This window comes from Dasypus novemcinctus, chromosome 11 (assembly GCF_030445035.2).
Source record: "Dasypus novemcinctus isolate mDasNov1 chromosome 11, mDasNov1.1.hap2, whole genome shotgun sequence".
Lineage (NCBI taxonomy): Eukaryota > Metazoa > Chordata > Mammalia > Cingulata > Dasypodidae > Dasypus > Dasypus novemcinctus.
The window spans coordinates 74,985,265-75,006,467 of NC_080683.1; positions in this window are offsets into that span (position 1 = coordinate 74,985,265).

Consider the following 21,203-nt stretch of genomic DNA (forward strand, 5'->3'; position numbering starts at 1 on the left):
GCTGTTGGGATGGGAGGCTGAAAATAAGGTGAGAGAGAACAAGAATAATCTGGAGCCCATAAGTAATAACTAAAACTGGGGTGTGTTCTTGTTGCCTCATAAAAGGCTGGAACTAGGGTGAAAAAAGCAAGGCTATTATGGGGCAGATGCTAAGTAGGCACACGCACTCAGGTTTGTGCAAGTACAGGATGTCACTTGCATGACTCTGAGGCTGCCTTCCTTAACTTTTATGCTCTAAGTGCCTGGTTTTCTTTTTTTTTTTTTTCCAAAAAATTTTAATTTATACTTTTAATTATTTTTTACTATTACAAGTATTTTAAATTTTTGGTATTTTATTTATTTTTTAAACTATCATTATTATTTCATTTTCTTATTAATACTGTTGGTAATTTTCTTAGCTTCATTTTTGAAGAAGTTTTGGATCACAGAAGGGTTACAACTGTGGCAGGGGAGGATCAATGGTGCAGATTTCAGTGATGGGTGATGTATGGGAGGAGGTTCACCTGGGCATATGTGCAAGGCATATAAATGTGTTCCAGTGTTCATGGGGCATAGTCACGGTGGGTAGAGATTAAGTGCCTGGTTTTCTTCACCCTTATCCTTTCTCTGCCTCAGATCTTGGTGGTGTGGTATTCTACAGAAGCTGGGGCCCTTTGTCACGGACCTAGAGTCATGCAAAACTGGCTCAGGATTCAGAGGTGCTAAAGGAAGATCCAGGAGAATATGGAGCAGTTGCAGACCCAGACCCAGCTGCTGCTTCATGCCTTATTTCCTGACTCCTCAGGAAATAAGCAACAAAGTGTGTGAACAACAAAATGGCTGCTGCCTCATGTCCACCCTCCAAGTCTCATCCAAGAACCTCTCTTGTGGCCCACTCTAATGAGAAACATAGATAAAAGGGAATTCTGGGAAGTGTTGTTCAGTGTGGCCAACTTGACACATCACAAAGCTACCACAGAGGGCAAAAATCCATTTGTCTTAAATTCACCTATTCATTCAACTAAAAGTCCAGGAAATTTTTTTGGAACTTGACAATGTTTCCATTAGCTCTTCTGGAAGAAAACATTAGACTAAGAATGAGAAAAATCTTTAAAATTTAATAAAGCATTCTTTCTTTACTAGATATCAAACCATATCATAAAGCTATAGTAACTGAAGCTAGGGCTATTTCTGTTGGAAAAGACAAGACAATTGAACTGAAGAGAGACTAAAAAGGGACCTATGTATACATGGGTGTTTTAAATTACTGAGCAAAAGAATGATTTTTTTTTCAAAATAGAGTATTGATACAACTGGTTAGTCATTTAACTATATATATATATATATATATATATATATATATTCTCAATCCCAATCTCTATCCTCATACAGAAAAAAATTTCTCATGAATCATAATAAGTAAATGCAAAAAGTGGAAACATAAAATTATTAAGGTTGGGTATTTTTCTAAGTATAACATAAAAAACAGAAATGTAAAATTGATTATATATAAGTTTAACTATATCAATTACAAATTTTGTACAATTAAAAAAACTATATACTAAATCAAGAGATAAATAACAAACTAGGAAAATATTTGAACTCATCATGGTAGACAAACTTGGACAGCCCTAACATATAAAAAAATGCTCCTAAAACATCGAAAGTAGAAAAATAGAAGGACAAAATATACTAACAATTCACAAAAGAATAAAAAATTTAAATTAATATTTTGAACTTTGGTATTAATCAAAGAAATTAATATAAACAAACAAATTAAATAACGTTTTTCATCCACTAGATTTGCAACTATGAAAATGTTGGTGGGACTTGATGTTTGAAATAGTAAACAGTGTTAGCAAAGTAGATAAGTTCAATCATACATTGTTTTGGGAGTATCAACTGATGACTCTTCTAGAGGGCAGAAAGGTAATATGTATAAAAAATTTAAATGAATAGTCCTTGCTTGTATGAAATTCCACATCTAATAATTTATCTGAAATAATTATTCAAATCTGCTGAAAGTTGCTCATGGAAGTGTTATTTACAATAACAAAATATGGAAAATGTCCCAAATATCTATCAATCTAAATGTACATACATCCAATAGAATTCTATGCAGTCATTTAGACATGAACTTATTGGCCTGAAAATATTCACAATATAATGTGAAATGAAAATATAGTATGCAACTATAAACTTGGATACAGAATTTTATATGTGCTTATGTATGCATGGTGATGAAAAGATGCTTACAAGTTTAGAGTGGTTATTTGAGTGAAAGCCTGTCAAGTGATTTTTACTTTATTCTTTGCACTTTTCTTCACTTTTGATCTTTTTCTTAACAGTGAATGTGATGGTTAAGTTCATGTGACAACTTGGTTAGTTTATGGTGTCCATTTGTCTGGTCAATCAAGCACTGGCCTTTTGCTGTAAGGATATTTCAAGGATTTAAATTACCAGTAAGTTGATTGCATCTATGACTGATTATATCTATAATCAACTAGGGAAATTGCCTTCAACAATGAAAGCAGTCTCATCCAATCAGTTCTAGGCCTTAAAAGAGAACTACTGATTTTAGCATTTAGAAGGAAGAATTTCCATCTCTACATTAGACAGTCAGTTTCTCCCAGGGATTTCACTGAAAACCATCATCAGAGTTCCCAGCTTGCAGCCTACCTATGAAATTCAGACTTACCAATCCCCAGAGTTACATGAGCCAATTCCTATAATAAATCTCGTAATATTTACATTATATATATCTATGTGTATACACACACACACACATATAACTCCTGTTGGTTGTTTCCCTGGAGAACCCCAGCTAACAGTGAATATATGTAATTTTTGCAATGAGTAAAACAACACTTAAACAATTTTCACTTTAAGGGAAAATGCACCTGTATGGAAAGATGCTTTTTTTAAAATGTCCTTTGGCAGAATTCAAAGCTGGAGATACAATCTCTATTGGTTCATTTATGCCACTTATTGGGGTAGCATATATTCAGTTCCTATGGCTTTCAAAGAAAATATGACCTGTCATAAACACCCAGTGTACAAAGGCAGGACAGAGTCTCCAGAATCTGCCATGAAAGAGAATCAAAAATAGATTCTGATTTGCCTGTCGCTATCATGAAAAGTAAAATGGAAAGATTACTTGGTGTTTAACTTCAGACATCTGATATCAATTGGGCACAATCCATTTCTCACTTTAGAGAAGTTATTCCTCAACCTGCTTTCAAGCCTAATCCCTTGAAAAAAATCGTAACAGTTTCCAGAGTTTGGTCTTTTTCCAATTTTCAAGGCATAAGCCTTTGGGAAAACTTTAGATCTAATCTTCTCTTAGTGCTTTTCCTTTTCCTAAAAGAACAGAGTATTTCTTCACATGTGGGATTTTTGTGATTATCATTTATCACTTTAAACTTTCAACCACAAATTCACCCACTATTTTGTAAACTTCTTAGTCTTTGTATAAGGGCAGCCTTAAAATAGATTTCTAGACTGGGACAGCCTAAAAAAGTAATAGAAAACACTCTTACTTTCTAAACTAAAAGAATTAACTAAAATCGATTGACTCAAATGATGTAATAAACAAACAAAATATTAGGTGTGAGGAATATGGTTCTTTGAACAGTGAGTCATGTTATAAAATATTGCATTCGTGCTTTATGAGCGGTGATCCGTGTTTATACCAAGGAGAAGTGATAGGCATACCCTGACTGATTTTAATAAGGCTTTAGAATCCCCTTACCACCACCACTTACTCACCTCCTGACAGTCTTGTCTACAAGCTAAAAAGATTAAATCTAGACCAAACCACTGTTAGAGGGTTCATAACAAGCTGAAAGATCACCCATTAAGTATTGCTCCTCAGGGGACTCTCAAGGGGCTGATTTTATTTGATAGCTCTGACCTGGATGAAGAAATTGAGATTTCATCACGTCTGCTCATGACACTAAATTAGCTGGGGCAAATAACACCTCCTAGCATTTCCTTGATATACTTAAGGAAGGTTTATAGACCCAATTGCAAAATAGTTCACTTAGGGACTAAGTCAGACAACTCTAGGGTAGAGAAAAATCCACCCGAATGCAGTCAAAAAGTTCCAAGGTCTTATCAATCACAACTGAGCACAGGCAAGAATGTAGCTTTCATGAAGATAATATTTCAACGTATCCAGAAAATCATTTATCCTTGATTGTTGGTACTGGTTTCTATATTTTCTTTTCAGTAAGGAATGAAAATGAATCTTGAGAGAGGATCCAAGATGATTCAAGGGCAAAAAAATATATATATATATATATAAATATATATGTATATATAGATTCTTTGAGGAGAAGCTAATAAGATTGCTTTACTTGGATTAAAGTCTGAGAAGATCATATCTTGAGGAGGAACTCACTATACTAAGACAATTTATCCATACTTAAGGAGAAAAAATAAGCTAACTAAGCACAGAAATAGGTCAAAAGAGGTGATTAAAATCATTTTGTCCTTTGAAATCAATTAAATTAGGAGAAGAAGGCATTTGTACTGAATCGTTTAAATATCTCTAAATTAGAAGTTGGAGAGTGAACTACAATCCTTTTCAAGCTCATTGCTTGCTCCATTTCTAGTAAACATTTCTTATTGCATATAAGACAGAAAAATGCCGTGAATTTTGAAAAGGGAAAAAATTGTCTATGGATAGTGTTTTCTGTCAGAAACATTGGGTTCAATAAATATCTACTGATCATTTATGATGTTTAAGGCACTATACTCTTAGTTTTATAAGATACAAATTTGTAAAATTCATGGTATTTACATGTAAAATTCATGGTATTTATAAGATACAAATTTGTAAAATTCATGGTATTAAAATTTGGAAGAGAACATAGGTCATAAAAACAAACATTAATGAGTAAAGACAAAGTGTATTGTAAGTATGTCCTATCAAAAGATAATGGAAAATAACAACACAATGGAAAACGACTTCATATATGATAATGATGATACTAATAGCAAATGCTTATACAGCACTTACTGTGTGTTGATCATTGTTGTAAGATATTGTAAGAGTAACTCATATAATCTTTACAACAGCCCCATTGTGTAGACGAATAACGCTGGGAACAGGAAAGTTAAATAGCCTTTCTATGGACATTTCCTATAAGTGAAAGAACCCAAATTTTAAGACAGCACTTGGTCAACCTAGAAAACTGGGAGGGATTTTGATGAATGAAGCTGGAGTAAGATCAGGAAGGAAAGAGGGCATTCCTGAGAGAGTCCAAGAGGACAGAGAGAATGTGTTTAGGAAATAAGTGGTCAAGGTTATCTAGGAATGGTGTTCATGTTGGGAAATAGTGAAAGATGAGAGGAGAGAGAGGCTGGGTCAGATGGTGTGGGGTCTTGAATGTCAGAGCAAGAGATTTGGACATAATTATGTAGTCACTGGAGAAGCACTGAAGACTTTGAACAAAGATACGTCATAAAAAAAACTGGATTTGGGAAGACAGTCTGATGGTGGAATAAGAGGAGGGGGAAAATCTGAAGGCTAAGAATACCAATCATCTATACTTAAACTTATAGAGAATTTTTTCATTCCAGAAGCACTGATTTTTTAAATAAGTCTCCTCTATCTACCAAATACAATTAATTTATTGTGAATGCACGGAGCTCTATGTTGAGAAGGATTCTGAGGCCACATCCAGAAATAGCAGGAAAGAGTGTAATGTTAGAGTGGGGAGTGACAGGATAAATGCCATCCTGTGTCTTTGCCTTAATGTCTGCAACTGTAATGGACATGGGATATGTATGGGCCATTTTAATCAAAGCTGTGCTCAAGTCAAACTAACCTAAAGAAAACAGAGGACAAAGAAATATGGCCTATTATACTGAAAATATTACCAAATACAGACTCAGAAGAACTGGATTTGAAATTAATATTGCTGCTTAACACCTGACTTGTCTCAGGGCAAAGCACTTAATCTCTTACACTATAAGAGCTGTTTTGTGAATTATCTTAAATGAGAACTACATAAAGTTCTTTGTAAACTGTAAAGTACTATCTAAGTACAAGCTTTAAATAGTAACTCGACATGTTAATTTAAATATTAAGTCATAAAATTTAACTGTGCATGTTTTTGAGATTTAGCTCATCAATAACATACTAGGTTTGAGCATGCCAAGCTATTTCACTTTAGACCTCATTTGGCAGAACTGGGTATAATGAGAAAAAAAAATCTATCCTTTTCTGACAGATAAACCCTACATTTCCACAATTATAGACTCTACTCTTAATAAATTCAATTCCCTTTCTTAGATTAGACAGGAATCTCTGGCTAAAAACTGGACATAGGTAATACAATTTCTCCAACAGAAATAGTCTTTTTCAGGTTCAAAGGACCCTTTTGAAATAAAATATTTGAGACTGTATCAATCTAATACCAATACCTACTTATTTTTTAAATCCTTTCAGTGGGGGAGAAATGCTAAATTGTTTGCCAATTGAATAAATATTTAAAGTAGTAGCACCAATTAAGCAATCCCCAGCTTGTCAAATTATCTTATTTCCACTATAAACAAAGTTGTAGTTGCTTCACTCAGTTCTCGTAGTAATGAAAAGGGTCATTTAATAGCAGCAGTGACCCAGGACTGCAGAGGGAATTAACTGTTCTCTCGATGCCATATTTAGCCCACCTGATGAAATATAAAGACATAATCCAAGTTCCAGGGGCAAATAAGATCTTTAACCTGCCAAGCATGACTCAGAGCACATGCATTTTTAGTAACTATTTGAGACATTGAAGGTAATTTCCTATTTTTAGAGCCCAACAAATGTTAAAAAATTACAATTTACATTATTTTCTAGAGGAAAATGCTTTGAAATATACCCTGTATTTCTAGTAATTTTATCTGAGTCTGCACCTAACAGATTTGATAGATTTTAGACAGAGAGCAGAGGCAGAATTGCACAGGGGCAAAGAGGTTGTATCTGCCGGCATTTTTTTTTGTCTGTGAGATCCCAACAGCTGAGTGGACTCTTGGTACTTGCTTCCCTGAACAGATTGGATTTGTGTGGTTGTAGGGTGGTATAGATGCAACTTAAATTATAAAAATTATACATTGTTGTTCAAACCTAGATATGCAAAGTGAAAAAAATAATGTCCTAAATATTGTACCGCAATATTGGTACATTGTTTTATTGAAATGGGTTCATATTATGCATTTTTCTCTGTAACCTCTTATTCACGTATTTTGAATTCCTTAATAACCTCTCCTTTTGGCAATAGAGATGTAAACCATTACGTTTAATGAGTAAATGATGTTTCATTGTATGTAAATACCATTTATTACTTTGCTGATTCCTTATTGTTGATTGTTTAGGTCCAACTTTATGAGATAGAAACAGTCCTATACTATAGCTCTTTTTTGTGCCTGTTTATGCCCCCACCAGTAGAGTATGATGTACAACTTTCTACACACTAACCCAATACCACATATCAGATTTATTTTAAATTTTTGCCCTTCAATAGGCCAAAAGTTGTATCTTATTGTTGCTTAAATTTTATTTCTTTCATTACTTACAATGAAAGTTCTCATGTGAGCATATTTTCCTGAGAATTTGTTTCATACTTGCCTATTGGCATCCTAAGCCCCTTTTATAGTGGGTTGGAATCATGTCCCCCACAAAAAGAATGTTCAGGTCCCAACCCCGGTCCTGTGGCTGTGAACCCATCTGTAAGTAGGACCTTTGAAGATGGTATTAGTTAAGGTGTGCCCAAACTGAATGAGGGTGGGCTTTAATCCAATATGGAATCTTTAAGCAAAGAAAATTGGACATGGAGAATAAAGACAGGGGAAGAGCAAGACACCAGAAGTCAATAGGACACAGAGGAGAAAGGAGAAGCTATTGCCAGGTGCATCACCATGTGAGAGAAAAGTCAAGAACCGAGGATCACGAGTGGCCCCCAGAATGCCACAGTCTTCAGGGAGCAAGCATTGCCTTGCTGATACCTGAAATTTGGACTTTTCCTAGCCTCAGACCCAGGAGCCATTAAATTCCCATTGCATAGGCTGACCCCTTTAGTGGCATTTGTGAGCACAGCTGAAAAACTAAAACACTGCTCATCTTTTCTTTTCTTTAAGAATAGTTAAGAATATTGGCCCTCTTCCTAGAATGTAAGCTTCATCAAAATAGGGATCCATCTGTCCCATCTCTGTATATATAGTGCCTAAAAGAGTGCCCACCTAGTAGGTGTTCAATAAATACTTATTACTAAACATGTTACTAATACTTTTTCCCAATTTTTGCACTATATTTTAACATTGTTAATTGGTATCATTCAGACTTAATAGAAATTTTAAGTCAGTGTTTCTCAACATCTTCAAACAAATATCTGTTTTTGAAAAACCCCAAAATCTCATATCTACTTTTAAGAGTATTCGAGAATTTCAATACAGTGTAAATGGTATAACTAATGATTCAGAGCCCTGACTTGTGTGGGAGGGGAGGCAAAGGCACAAGTAGTCCCAGTTCTAGGCTACCATTTACAAGCAGGTCAAATTATTTAACAACGTTGAGACTGAGGCTTCTTATCCAAAAATTAGAGCAGTAATAGTTCTTACCTCCTATTAGCTTGAGAATACGACTCAAGCTAAAGAGAAACAGACTCAAGAAGGAGGAAGAATTGTATAATTGAGAATTAATGATTAAAGCCTTTACATATTGCAAGGGGATAAAGAAGTGTGTTGGTGCACACTTAGAGTCTGATGGGTCAAACCCTCCTCTGCTCGGCCTTAGTCTGTGACTTTCCACTACTGCGTTTCAACTATGAATTCTAAAATACCAGCGTGACCTACTTAGTACACCTTTAACTTGGCCATCCCCCCAAGCAGATGTGAAGGAAAATAGAATTATTGTGAGAAATAAATGCAAATCCTTGTAAAGGATATTCCCTTGGTACTGATTTTAATGGTGTTAATGGTGTTAATTACTTCTCTAAATTTCAGTCTTCATCTGTAACATGAAAATGATACCTACCTTGTATGATCATTGCTTGGCACATATTAAACACTTAATGAATGAAAGTTAAAAAAGTAAAAATTACTCAAAGCAAGCGTAATCTTAGAACACACATGTACACACACAGGCAGGCATGCACACAAGGAGATTCCAATACACTTCCGTCCAGAGCAGAGATGGCTTGCCTTTTGATCTTTCTCCACTGAAAATTATGGTTTTAAAGTTTATATGATAAAATCTACCAGTCTTTTCCATTGGAGTCAAGCTTAAAAAGTGTATACACAAGATTAAAAATACCAATTCTTTGTTCTAATTTTGTAATTTTATCTACAGTAGTTAATATTTAATTCAACTGGAATTATTATGGTGCAAATTGTGATATAGGGATCTCCTTAATAGTTCCAGTTAATTAGCAATGTGTCTCAAATTTTTTTTTGTTGCTGATAGTACTTCAAATTTTCTTAATGATTTAAAAATATTGTAATATTTTTCATTTATGTTTGCCATATTCTTAAGCATATTTTAGGTATTTTTGTTTTTATTATTATGGATAAGAATTTTTATGCATTACATTTTTGTCTGATTATTATTGATACAAAAAATATTTTTGTGTGCTTATTTTGTAATCTGTCATCATACCCTTTACTTTTTTCTAAATTAAAAATTTTCATACATTTTTTTGTAAACTTTTTTTTAGTTGTTTATTTGGTACCTTTCAGGTATGGAACCATATTACCTGAAAATTACAATCATATTTATGACCTTTTGCCTAAAATTATTTTGAATTGAACTTTCAGTATTTTGTTAAATAATAATGGTGATGATAAATATTCCTGAATATTTCCTCGGTGTCTTTACTGTCAAGTATGATACTGAGTGTTAGTTGGAAACAGACTCCCTCCCCTCGAATAAGAAATAAAGATTAAGAACTTTTTACCCAAGCTAAGTGGCCTTAAAGAAGACACTTAATGTAAGGGGGAAAAGTATGAAGGGAAGAAAGGAAGGAGGGAAGGAAGGAGGGAAGGAAGGAGGGAAGGAAAGAAGGAAGGAAGGAAGGAAGGAAGGAAGGAAGGAAGGAAGGAAGGAAGGAAGGAAGGAAGGAAGGAAGGAAGGAAGGAAGGAAGGAAGGAAGGAAGGAAGGAAGGAAGGAAGGAAGGAAGGAAGGAAGGAGGGAAGGAAGGAAGGAAGGAAGGAGGGAAGGAAGGAGGGAACGAAGGAAGGAAAGAAGATTGGGCTTGAGAATTATGTCTAGGAACTATGGAATTTTATCAGATTTTTATTATTACATAACAAATTACTACAAATTTAACATCTTAAAAGAATACCCATTATTATCTCACAGTTCTGCATGTCAGAAGTCTGGGCATGGTGTGCCTGGAGCCTGTGCTCCTACATCCCGTGGCTGAAATGACAGTATTAGCCAAGGACACAGTCTCATCTGAGGTTCAGGGTTGACTTCCAAGCACAATGGCTGTTGGCAGAATTCAGTTCTCCAAGGCCTATTACTTGACATCAAAGGTGTAGATTGCCTTGAAGGACAGAAGACAGTTTAGAAACTAACCAAGATTTCTCTGCACGGCTGAGGGTCCTGACGTGGTGGAGCTCAATGACCCACTCACTCAGGGTGCTCATAATTACTAAGTGAGCTCAGGTGTCTTCATTTGAAACTGTTAACAAAGACCATGTAAGAACGAGTAACAAAGAAGTGTATTTTAAAAAATGCCTTTTAAATGTATACAGCTCACTTTAGGTAAACATCCAAAACTGACAAGAGGTATAGTCTACTGAGTTTTTGGATATTAATCACTTATGTATTAATAAACAGAAAAAAGAAATAAACCATAAACAGAAAAAAGACCTAAACAGAAAAAAGAATTAAACCATAAACTTCACTTCTTATGTACTTTATTTCTTAGAAAGCCTGCTAGTAGATGTTTTGCTTTTGTTTTCCCTGTAAAAATTATTATTTAATTGTAAAATTTTATGGACAAGCTGAATCCTAAATTTAGGTTCATTTGGAATAAAAGAATGACTTTTCAACAATTATAATTGGTTTAATCAGTTGCTGCCTTGCAGAGAGTATTGGTCTTATTTCAACTGGGGAAAAAAATACCTTATCTTTTTTACCTTTTAGTTAATTCATTACCTTAATCCATTAATTACATAAAGTTAATTCATTATCTCTAAGTGCTAAAAGAGTTTAGCATTTAATCTTTTCTCAAATATGTATTTATTATACTCTTATTTTCCTTTTTCTGTTTTACCATCTCATAAATATCTTAACTATATTAGTCTTTTATTTGCATGTTATTTCAAGCTGTAGTGCCATCTAGTGTTTATAAACTTATCTGGACCACCCCTTCAAAGAAATAAAGTGAAAAAGTCATTAATGGTTACATTGGTGAATATTTTAAAGCAGAAAAGCAATAGCTTTTCTTAATTTTTTTGTAACAATAGGTGCTAAGTAAACCAAGCCCACATCTTAAGTGAAATAAATTCTAAATTTAAAGAAGAAAGCCAAACTGTTTGTTTTTTTGTTTGTTTGTTTTTTCGTTTTATTGAAGCACCAAGGCCGGGGATTGAACCCAGGATCTTGTATGCAGGAAGCTGGCACTCAACCATTGAGCCACATCAGCTCCCCTGAGTTGGTTTTTTCATTTGTTTGCTTGTTGTTTCTGTTTTAAGGGAGGCATAAGGAACTGAACCTAGGACCTGCCATGTGCGAAGCCAGCGCTCAACTACTTGAGACACATCCACTCCCATTTTTTTTTAATATAATAAACTTTATTTTTAAAGTGGTTTTAGATTACAGAAAAGTTACATCAAAAGTATAAGGGATTCCCATATAATCTACTCCCAACTCCTCCCACATCTTTCCCTATTAATATTATCTTACAATAGTGTGGTACATATGTTACAATTGATGAATAAATATTGAAGCATTGCTAGCAACCAAGGTCTATAGTTTACATTGTGGTTTATGCTTAATTCCAGGGCTCTAAAAATGCCTTATGTTCCACCTATTCTTCCCTCCCTCTCTCGTCAGAATGTCTGATAACCACTATCTTTATAACAATATTGTATGTTCTTCTGTTACTACAATATTAATAAGTTTACTTTGTCCATGGTTGCATCCCTACCTTATATTTGTTATGCCTCAAACTTGAGGATTTGGGGATGGTATGCCCTCTCTGCCTCAGATTGAGAGGATGCTTAGATCTTATAGAGTCAGCAGAAGGAACTATTTGCTTGCACTCCTAGATACTCTCTGTTGTTTTGGATGGTGGTTGTCCATTACCATCATTTTGTTCATTGTCCTGGGTGAGGCTGATGAACTGGAGAGTAGGTGTTGGTTGCAACTCTTCTGAGATTCAGTGCTCAACTGGCATATGAAAGATCAAAGATTTAAATCTCTGAGACATATATTTAACAAGTACAGTGCTAATTTAGGTTCAAATAAAAGGGGTAGAAGAATCATGTTTAGGGAAAGGAAATTATAAATAAATCTAATTCTGTTACATTGGAGAAATATTTCAAGGTAAGGCCCACTGACAAGATACTGAATTCAAGGGATTGTATGTAGAGCACTCCTATTTGAGTCAGAGCCCTCAGAAGCACCAGTATTTGAGGCTTTGTTTACAGTGGCAGTTAGTGGGATTTGCCTGAGACATGCATAAGTGTAACCTCTGGAATGACCTCCAGACTCATTTTGAAATCTCTTAGTTATAGAAACTATTTTGTATTTAGTATTTCCTCTGTTTGTCAAAGTTTTATCTAAATTATTACTGGTTGATGCTTGGAATTAATCTCTCAGTGCCAAAGAGGCTTATCCCCAGGAGTCATGCCCTTGCTGGAGGGACGATAGTGCTGAGTTTGGCCTAGAGAGAGGCCACATTAGAATAACAAGATTTTCAAGAGGTAACACTTAGACAATAGTTATTGAAGCAGGCTAGTAAGATAGGGAATCAATAGATGGATCTGTAACCTGGCAGAAAGTCCACATGGACGTCTGTAACCCCAAGATGGCTGCTGGAAGACCCCCACCCCCAAGATCCTGCCATTCAGAACAAAAACTTCTTCTGGAAGCCAGGAAAAGCTCTGGATATTCCTCAAGGACTTTATTATTGGATCTTCACTGGGGGATTGATAGGTGAGGTGATCAATCAAAACAGCAAACCCCTCCCTTGCCATTAGCAAAGGGGTGGAATAATTAACAGTTCAAAAAGCGAAGCCTGAACACTCTCACTCTCATGACTCTCTTGCCTGTGGACCCCTGTTCCTGCCCTCTGTGTGCCACTCTTGCCATTTTTCCTCTGTCATGTGGCCATGAAAGTAAAACTTGGGCATTTATAACCTATAATGGGGACTTGTAGCCTGTAAATCAGCCTTCTTTATCACTTTTCACCTTCTTCCTCTCTACCTGGGACCCTTGATCTCCCAATTCTCTTCCCTCCCTACCTGAATAAATTACAGGCCTAACTCACCAGACGTGCTTCTGAAATTCATTTCTGCAGCGTAAGTCAAGAACCTAAATAAAACCTGGTTTAACAGTCGTTATTGGGCTAAGTTTCAATTTTATAAGAATAAGGTTCATAGTTATATGCATTAATATTGAGGGCTTGGTATTTTTAAAAAACTACCTAGGTCTTGACTGAGATGTGTAGTCTTCTATAGACTTCAGTGAAGTGTTTGCAATTCACAGATTCTCATACAGTGTCAAGTCCAAAGTATCTACTTAACAGATACTTAAAATCATGGACTGATAGAGCTGGTTTATCTTAGCAGAGTGATGGAGGATAAAGGGCTGTGGTAAGACCATTCTAAGTATGAAGCAATTTGTTTTCTTTTTGTGAATTTCTTCATGGATTTTCATAATTTTAAACTCAAGAACCATATTTAACCATTTCAAAACTTGAGAATTTAAATAAAGCATTTACCATAGGTAGGAAAGATGGTATCTAAGAGAGCACATCCTAAAGTTAACTCCTTACAGACATGTTTACTTTAGAAAGAGATATCTATGTTAGGGAAATCACAGACACCAGTTAAGTGGCAGTAACCCAGCCCTCCTTTCCCTCCCCTTCCTCACGCCCCCTCCCATTTTCTATTGTCTGCCATTCCACATAGAGGGGTGGTGTTAAATGTAATTCTTCCAACTGAGAACAAGCAACCCCAGATGCATATTAGAACAGGAATTTTCAGTGACAGGACCCTTACTCCCATGGACAAACACCACACTCAAACAATGGAGATTTGTCTCTCTTCTTTGGCACTGCAAAGTGGTTTGTGCAGAGCTTTCCATCTACCCACCCAAACCTAGAGCTCTTTTCTACCACCCCAGGAGACTGGCCAAGGTGGGACTTCTTCCCCTTCTCTTTTGGACTTTTTGGGCTGGTGTAACTGACAAAGAGATAATTTGCCCTTTCTGGACCCTTCATACTATTCAAGTATAAAGGGATCATTTGCTAAAATTTTCTGTTGTGCCTTGAACCTGTGTTCCCACAGAACACTGTTGCAGCAACTCTACATCCTGAATATTTGCTTCTATTTTTTTATAAAATTATCATTTAGTTATGAATTGAGGGAAGCGGACTTGGCCCAGTGGTTAGGGCATCCGTCTACCACATGGGAAGTCCACGGTTCAAACCCTGGGACTCCTTGACCCATGTGGAACTGGCCCATGTGTAGTGTTGATGCACGCAAGGAGTGCCCTGCCACTCAGGGGTGTCCCCCGCATAGGGGAGCCCCACGCGCAAGGAGTGTGCCCTGTAAGGAGAGCCACCCAGCACAAAAGTGCAGCCTGCCTAAGAATGGCGCCACCTACACGGAGAGCTGACACAACAAGATAAAGCAACACAAAGAAACACAGATTCCTGTGCCGCTGACAACAACAGAAGCGGACGAAGAAAATGCTAACTCTAAGTCCATGTTTAGGTATCATCTAAAGCAGCAATATTATTTCTAGAAACTTCTATTTGTTTTGGTAACTTCCCACCTTCCTTGAGGCTGATACCTCTTGATATTGTTTCAGTCGAGATGCTCTTATAGTAGTAAGTGATAGAAAACCTACACAATTTGTTGCCCATATAATAAAAAAGCCAGAGAGTTGGTTTGATCATGGCTCAGCTCTTTTTCTCAAATTCTCTCAATTCTGCTCTCTTTCTTGCATAGATTTTGTCCTCTCACTGGCTTCTTTCATGGTGATAATGTAGTCAGTCTATCACATCTGCCATCGCCACAGACCAAGGAATAGAAAGCTACTCTTTTCCTCTCCAGCTGAATAATTACATGGGCTGGGTTTCACTCTGTTTGGACCAAATCAAATTAGATCATGTGTTTCAGCCTGGGACTGGATTAGGAGATTGGCATTATGTGAAATGGTTTAGGCCAATCAGAGGCTATCCTTGGAGTAGAACAGGAATCAAATATACCCAAAACTTATGCATGAAAAATTCAGGGATCTATTAGGAAGAGCAACATGTTCATTCCACTCATTTCTAAATCTTTGACAGTTCTATTGACTTATAGATGCTTTGGTAGTCTTAACACAGGGCTTGATGCAAAATAGGTGTTCAATAAATGTATTTTTAAAGATAAATTACTGAGAAGTTACAGAATAGATTCAACAATGATTTAGTTGCTATTACTCTAAATAAAATATAATTATGTCAACTTGAAAATGTCTTAAATTAATGGAAGAAGAAAGTGGTCATATTTAAAATTGAGCATTTTTTGGTTATTTTGCTATTGATTGTGATAATACCTATTATTTTTACCCTATACCACCTAACAGAAAGTTAGAAGGCTGATTCACAGAAGAAACTCTAACCTCAATATAGAGATTAAAGTATAGGAAGTAGAAGACAGCAGAAACTGTTCATGTCATGACTTTCCAAAATTTATTTCAGATGTCATAAAGGAATCAAAACAGCAAATTTGGATACATTCTCTGAGTGTGTGGGACTAAAAACATGTTGTTGATGTCATTTAACTGAGACAGTGTCAACAAGTAAAGATTAGAGCCTACGTCTTCTCAGGTTTCTGCTTTAAGGTAGTACCCTATTGGCAAACCCTGATGAATAAAACCAACTACAGCTTTCAGTCCACTCCTGTGGCATGGGCCACATAGAAGTGGCTTTATGGTAAGTTCCAGTCTAGAACATCATACAGGTCATGTCCTCAGTGATGCAATATTCTCTACATAATCTATTCTCAGTCTAATCACCAACATATACTTTCCCCCACTGGAGAGTCATCTCACTGTTGACCACTGTGAATATGAGGGACATACATAGCTGGGTAAAGCTGGAATTTAGTTTTCTCCAGAAAGGAGATTGCCATCTGTGTAGGGAGAGCCTCTGAAGTGGTTTCCAAACTCCTTCTTCAGAGACCCATGGTTTTATACAGCCTCAGGGACTGACACCATGAGGTGAATTACTAATGGAAGGGTTTCCAATACGTGTACTTCTTTTATCTGTTTTTATAAACTGGGATTTTATATATTGATATTCCGATCCAATTTTATCTGGGAAAAAATCAATTATGTGGCTAAAACGTTTTGATAGTCCCTGCCATGTATTTATAGTTGAGCATCCATGCCTGGAGGGTATTGCAGCAAAACTGTGATAAGACAGTAAAGGTCTCAGTAAATGTCTATGCCATGATATTCTCACTGGCAAAACATCTAACTGAAAGAGCAATCTCAGTTTATCATCTAGATGGGTTATTTACTACTCAAATGTATCTGTGTATCACTCTAAAATCTTCAAATAAGCAAATAGAGTATTAAGTGGTTCCTAAAATGCAAAGCCATATGGTGTCATATATCTTTACAGCTCTGTCAGTGACAACAAAACTCAGAAGGGCTAAGTATATGGTTAGGTGACTATGGCATTATGATTTATGAGATTTAATTCCCCTTTAAAAAATCCTCCTGATTTGTCACTTTTATCAGAAATTCTTTTATTAAAATTCTGTTCTCTGGAATAGAGCATTGTCCTCTGTTCAAATGCAAATAATTCAATGTGGATGATATGATGGCCTACAAAATATATATTCAAATTGAAAAAATATAATTTTAAAAAGTTTTTTTGGAATTGAAATCATTTTATTACTCAAGTCCTACTTTCCCTTCAATAGCAGAAAATTGAATCTTGCCAAATCAAGGTAACTCAGTCACATCTTTTAAAAAATTTAGTCTTTTTCTGAGTCTCATTATTTAGCCATTCAGAAGTCTTCACCCCCTTCTTATTTTCTTCTGGAGGAATCTGGATTATGAGGCTTGTGTTGGGGAGTAGTGGTACATTTGAAGGGTGTGTCCGTGGTGATCTTTCATCCCCACAGGCCTTCATTGAGGTGTAATTCATCCCACCATGTGCTGGGTATTGACATCTGCCCCAACTCCATCTGTCACTGATGTTTGCAGTCCTGCCATGGCCTCCATTTATCTCTTCCATGTCCTCTGTGTACATCTTGATCCAATCACAGGGGATTTTTAGTCTGTCAGTCCCCTCAGTCATTTCCATGCCATCCTGGGGACCAGGAACACCTGAGTCATTTCCTCACCCTGAACTAAGTTGAGTAGAAATCTGAGTGACTGTTCTCAAGCCTATGACGAGGACTATGACTAGAAAATAAGCATTAATGGAAGAACTGAGAGACAAAAAGACATAAGACTTACAGAGATTAAAATGTCTGAAAAAAGTCTTGCATTATGAATAGTTATTTTAAATGTAAGTGGATTAAACTCTCCAGTCAAAATACAGGGATTGGCAGAATGGATAAAAAAGTATGACTCACCTTATAAGAGACACCTTAAATTCAAGGACATGAGTAGGTTGAAAGTGAAAGGATGGAAAATAGTAACCAAAAGAAAGTTGGAGTATCCATACTAATGTCAGATGAAGTAAAAAAAAAACTCTTATGAGGAACAAACAAAATGACAAAATACTGATAAAGATGTCAATTTAACAAGAAGGTATAACAATTATAAATATACGTGAATCTAGAAGCAGAGCTGCAAGATGTATGAAGCAAGTATTGACAGATTTGAAAGGGAGGGGGGAGACAGTTCCAACTGATAGTAGGAAATGGATAGAATATCTAGGCAGAAGATCAGTAAGGAAGTAGAAGTCATGAATAATATTGTAAACCAATTAGACCTAATAGGCATATATAGAACACTTCACCCAACAGCAGCAGGATAAAAGAAGTAGATCCCAACAGATCAAAAACAAGTAAAGAGATTGAATCACTAATCAGAAATCTCCTATCCACCCCCCCAAAAACAAAAAACAAAAACAAAAAAAAGCCCAGGACCAGATGGCTACGTGGTGAATTTTACCAAACATGCTAAGAAGAACTAATGCCAATCCTGCTCAAACTCTTCCAAAACATTGAAGAGAAGAGGGAACATTTCCTAACTCATTCTATGAAGCCAACATCCCCTAATACCAAAGTCAGATTTTAAGACACCACAAGAAAAGAAAATTCCAGAATATTCCTTATCAATATAGATGAAGAAATTCTCAACAAAACACCAGTAGACTGAATCCAACAAACATTTTAAAAATTATACACCATGATCAAGTGGTATTTATCCCAGGTATGCAAGGGTGGTTCAACTTAAAAAGTCAATTAATGTAATACAACACATTAAAAGGGAAAAAACACATGGTTATCTCAATTGATGAAGAAAAGGTATTTCACAAAATACAGCACCACTTCTTGATTTAAAGAAAAACACTTAGGATACTAGGACTAGAAGGAAACTTCCTCAAGATGAAAAATGGCATATATGGAAAACCCCACAGCTTACATCATACTCAACTGAGAAAGAATGAAAGCTTTCCCTCTATGATCAGAAAAAAGACAAGGATGCCCACTGCCAGCCACCACTGGTATTGATCACTGTAAGAGAAGTCCTAGTCAGATCTCTAAAAGTAAAAAGAAATAAAAGGCATCCTAATTGGAAAGAAAGAAATAGAACTTCCCCTATTTGTAGATGGCATAACCCTATATACAGAATATCCTGAAAATTGCACAAGAAAGCTACTCGAGCTAATAAACAAATTCAGCAAAGTGGCATGGTAAAAGATCAACATGCAAAAATTGGTAGTGTTTTTACACACTAGCAATGAACAATCTGAACAGGAAATCAAGAAAAACATTCCATATACAAGACTAGCTAAAAGAATCAAATATCTAGGAATAAACTAACCAAGGATGTAAAGAACTTATACATAGGAGACTATAAAATGTTGCTAAAAGAAATCAAAGAAGACCTAAATAAGTGGAAGGACATTCCATGTACTTGGAGTGGAAGACTACTTATTGTTAAGATGTCAGTTCTACCCAAAGCAATTTACAGAATCAGTGTAATTCCAATAAAAATTCCAACAACCTTTTTTGCAGAAATGGAGAAGTCCATCAATAAATTTATTTGGGAGGGTAAGTGGGCATATATAACCAAAACCATCTTGAAAAAGGAAAATAAAGGTGAGTGATTCACACTTTCCAATTTTAAGACTTATTACAAAGCTATAGCATTAAAACAGCATGGTACTGGCACAAGGACAGACATATATATCAATGGAACCAAACTGAGAGTTCAGAAATAAACTCTCACATTTATGGCCAATTGATTTTTGAGAAAGCTGCCAAGTCCACTCAAGGGAAAGAATAGTGTCTTCGACAAATGGTAGTGAGAAAACTGGATCTCCATATGCAAAACCATGAAGGTGTCTTCAACAAATGGTAGTAAGAAAACTGGATCTCCATATGCAAAACCCCTACTTCATACCATATCTAAAAATTCTCAGACTTCATGGCAAAAGCATGAATAATAATAGAAAAACTATATAAATGAGTCTTCATCAAAATTAAAAACATTTATGCATCAAAGGATTTAATCATGAAAGTTAAATGACAACCTACACAATGGAGAAAATATTTGCTAACCACATATTTGATAAGCATTTAATACCCAGAATATATTAAAAAATTCTATAACTCAACAATACAAAAACAAATAGCCCAATGAAAAAATGGGCAAAAGATTTGAACAGACATTCTTCAAAGAAGACATATAAGTGACTGATAAGCACATGAGAAAATGCTCAGTCTCATTAGTATTAGGGAAATGCACAGTTTGGCAGTTCAGAAAATTATAGAATTACTCTCTGACCTGGCAATTATTCTTCTAGGTTTATATCCAAAAGAACAGAAGAAGGGACTTGGGCACGTATTTGCACACCAATGTTTGTAATGGCATTATTCCCAATTGCCAAAAGATGGAAGCAACCCAACTGTCCATCAATAGAATGGATAAGCAAAATGTGGTATTTCATACAATGGAATATCATTAATCCATAAAAAGGGTAAAGTTTTTTTTTATAGATTTATTTCTTTCTTTCTCCCCACCCCCTCATTGTTTGCCCTTGCTGTGTGCTGTGTCTTTAGGAGGCCCTAGGAACTGAACTGGGACCTCTGATAGGGGAGCAAGGTACCTAATGAGCCACCTCTGTTCCCTGCTTTGTTGTGTCTCTCATCATGCTTTCTCTTTTTTTGTCTCTTGTTGCGCCATCTTGTGTCAGCTTGCTTTGCCTGCCCATCGTGCCAGCTCACTGTCTTCTTTAGGAGGTACTGGGAACCAAACCATGGACCTCCCATATGGTAGGTGGGAGCTCAGTTACCTGGGCCACATCCACTTCTGAAGGATAAAGTTTTGATACATGTGACAACACAGATGAACCTAGAAGACATCATGTTGAGTGAAATAAGTCAGACAAATATTGTACAATCTCACTGATATGAAACAAGCAGAGTAAGCAAATTCATAGAGTTGGAAACTAGAATACAGATTAGCAGGGGCTGGGTAGGAGTAGGGAATGGAGAGTTAATGCTTAAGTGGTTTGGTTTCTGTTCAGGGTGATGGAAAAGTTTTGGTGATGGACGGTGGTGATGTTAGCACAGCACTGTGAATGTAATTAACACTACCGAATTATATTTCTGAATGTGGTTAAAAGGGCAAATTTAGGTTGTATATCCGTTACTTGAATAAAATACTTTAAAAAAAACAGAACTTAAAATAGAAACAGTGAACCCTAATGTAAACTATGGACTATAGTTCAAAGAATAATTATAATAATATTGTTTCATCCATTGTAACAAAGTTACCAGAATAATGTGAAATGTTAATAATAGGGAAAACTGCATGTAT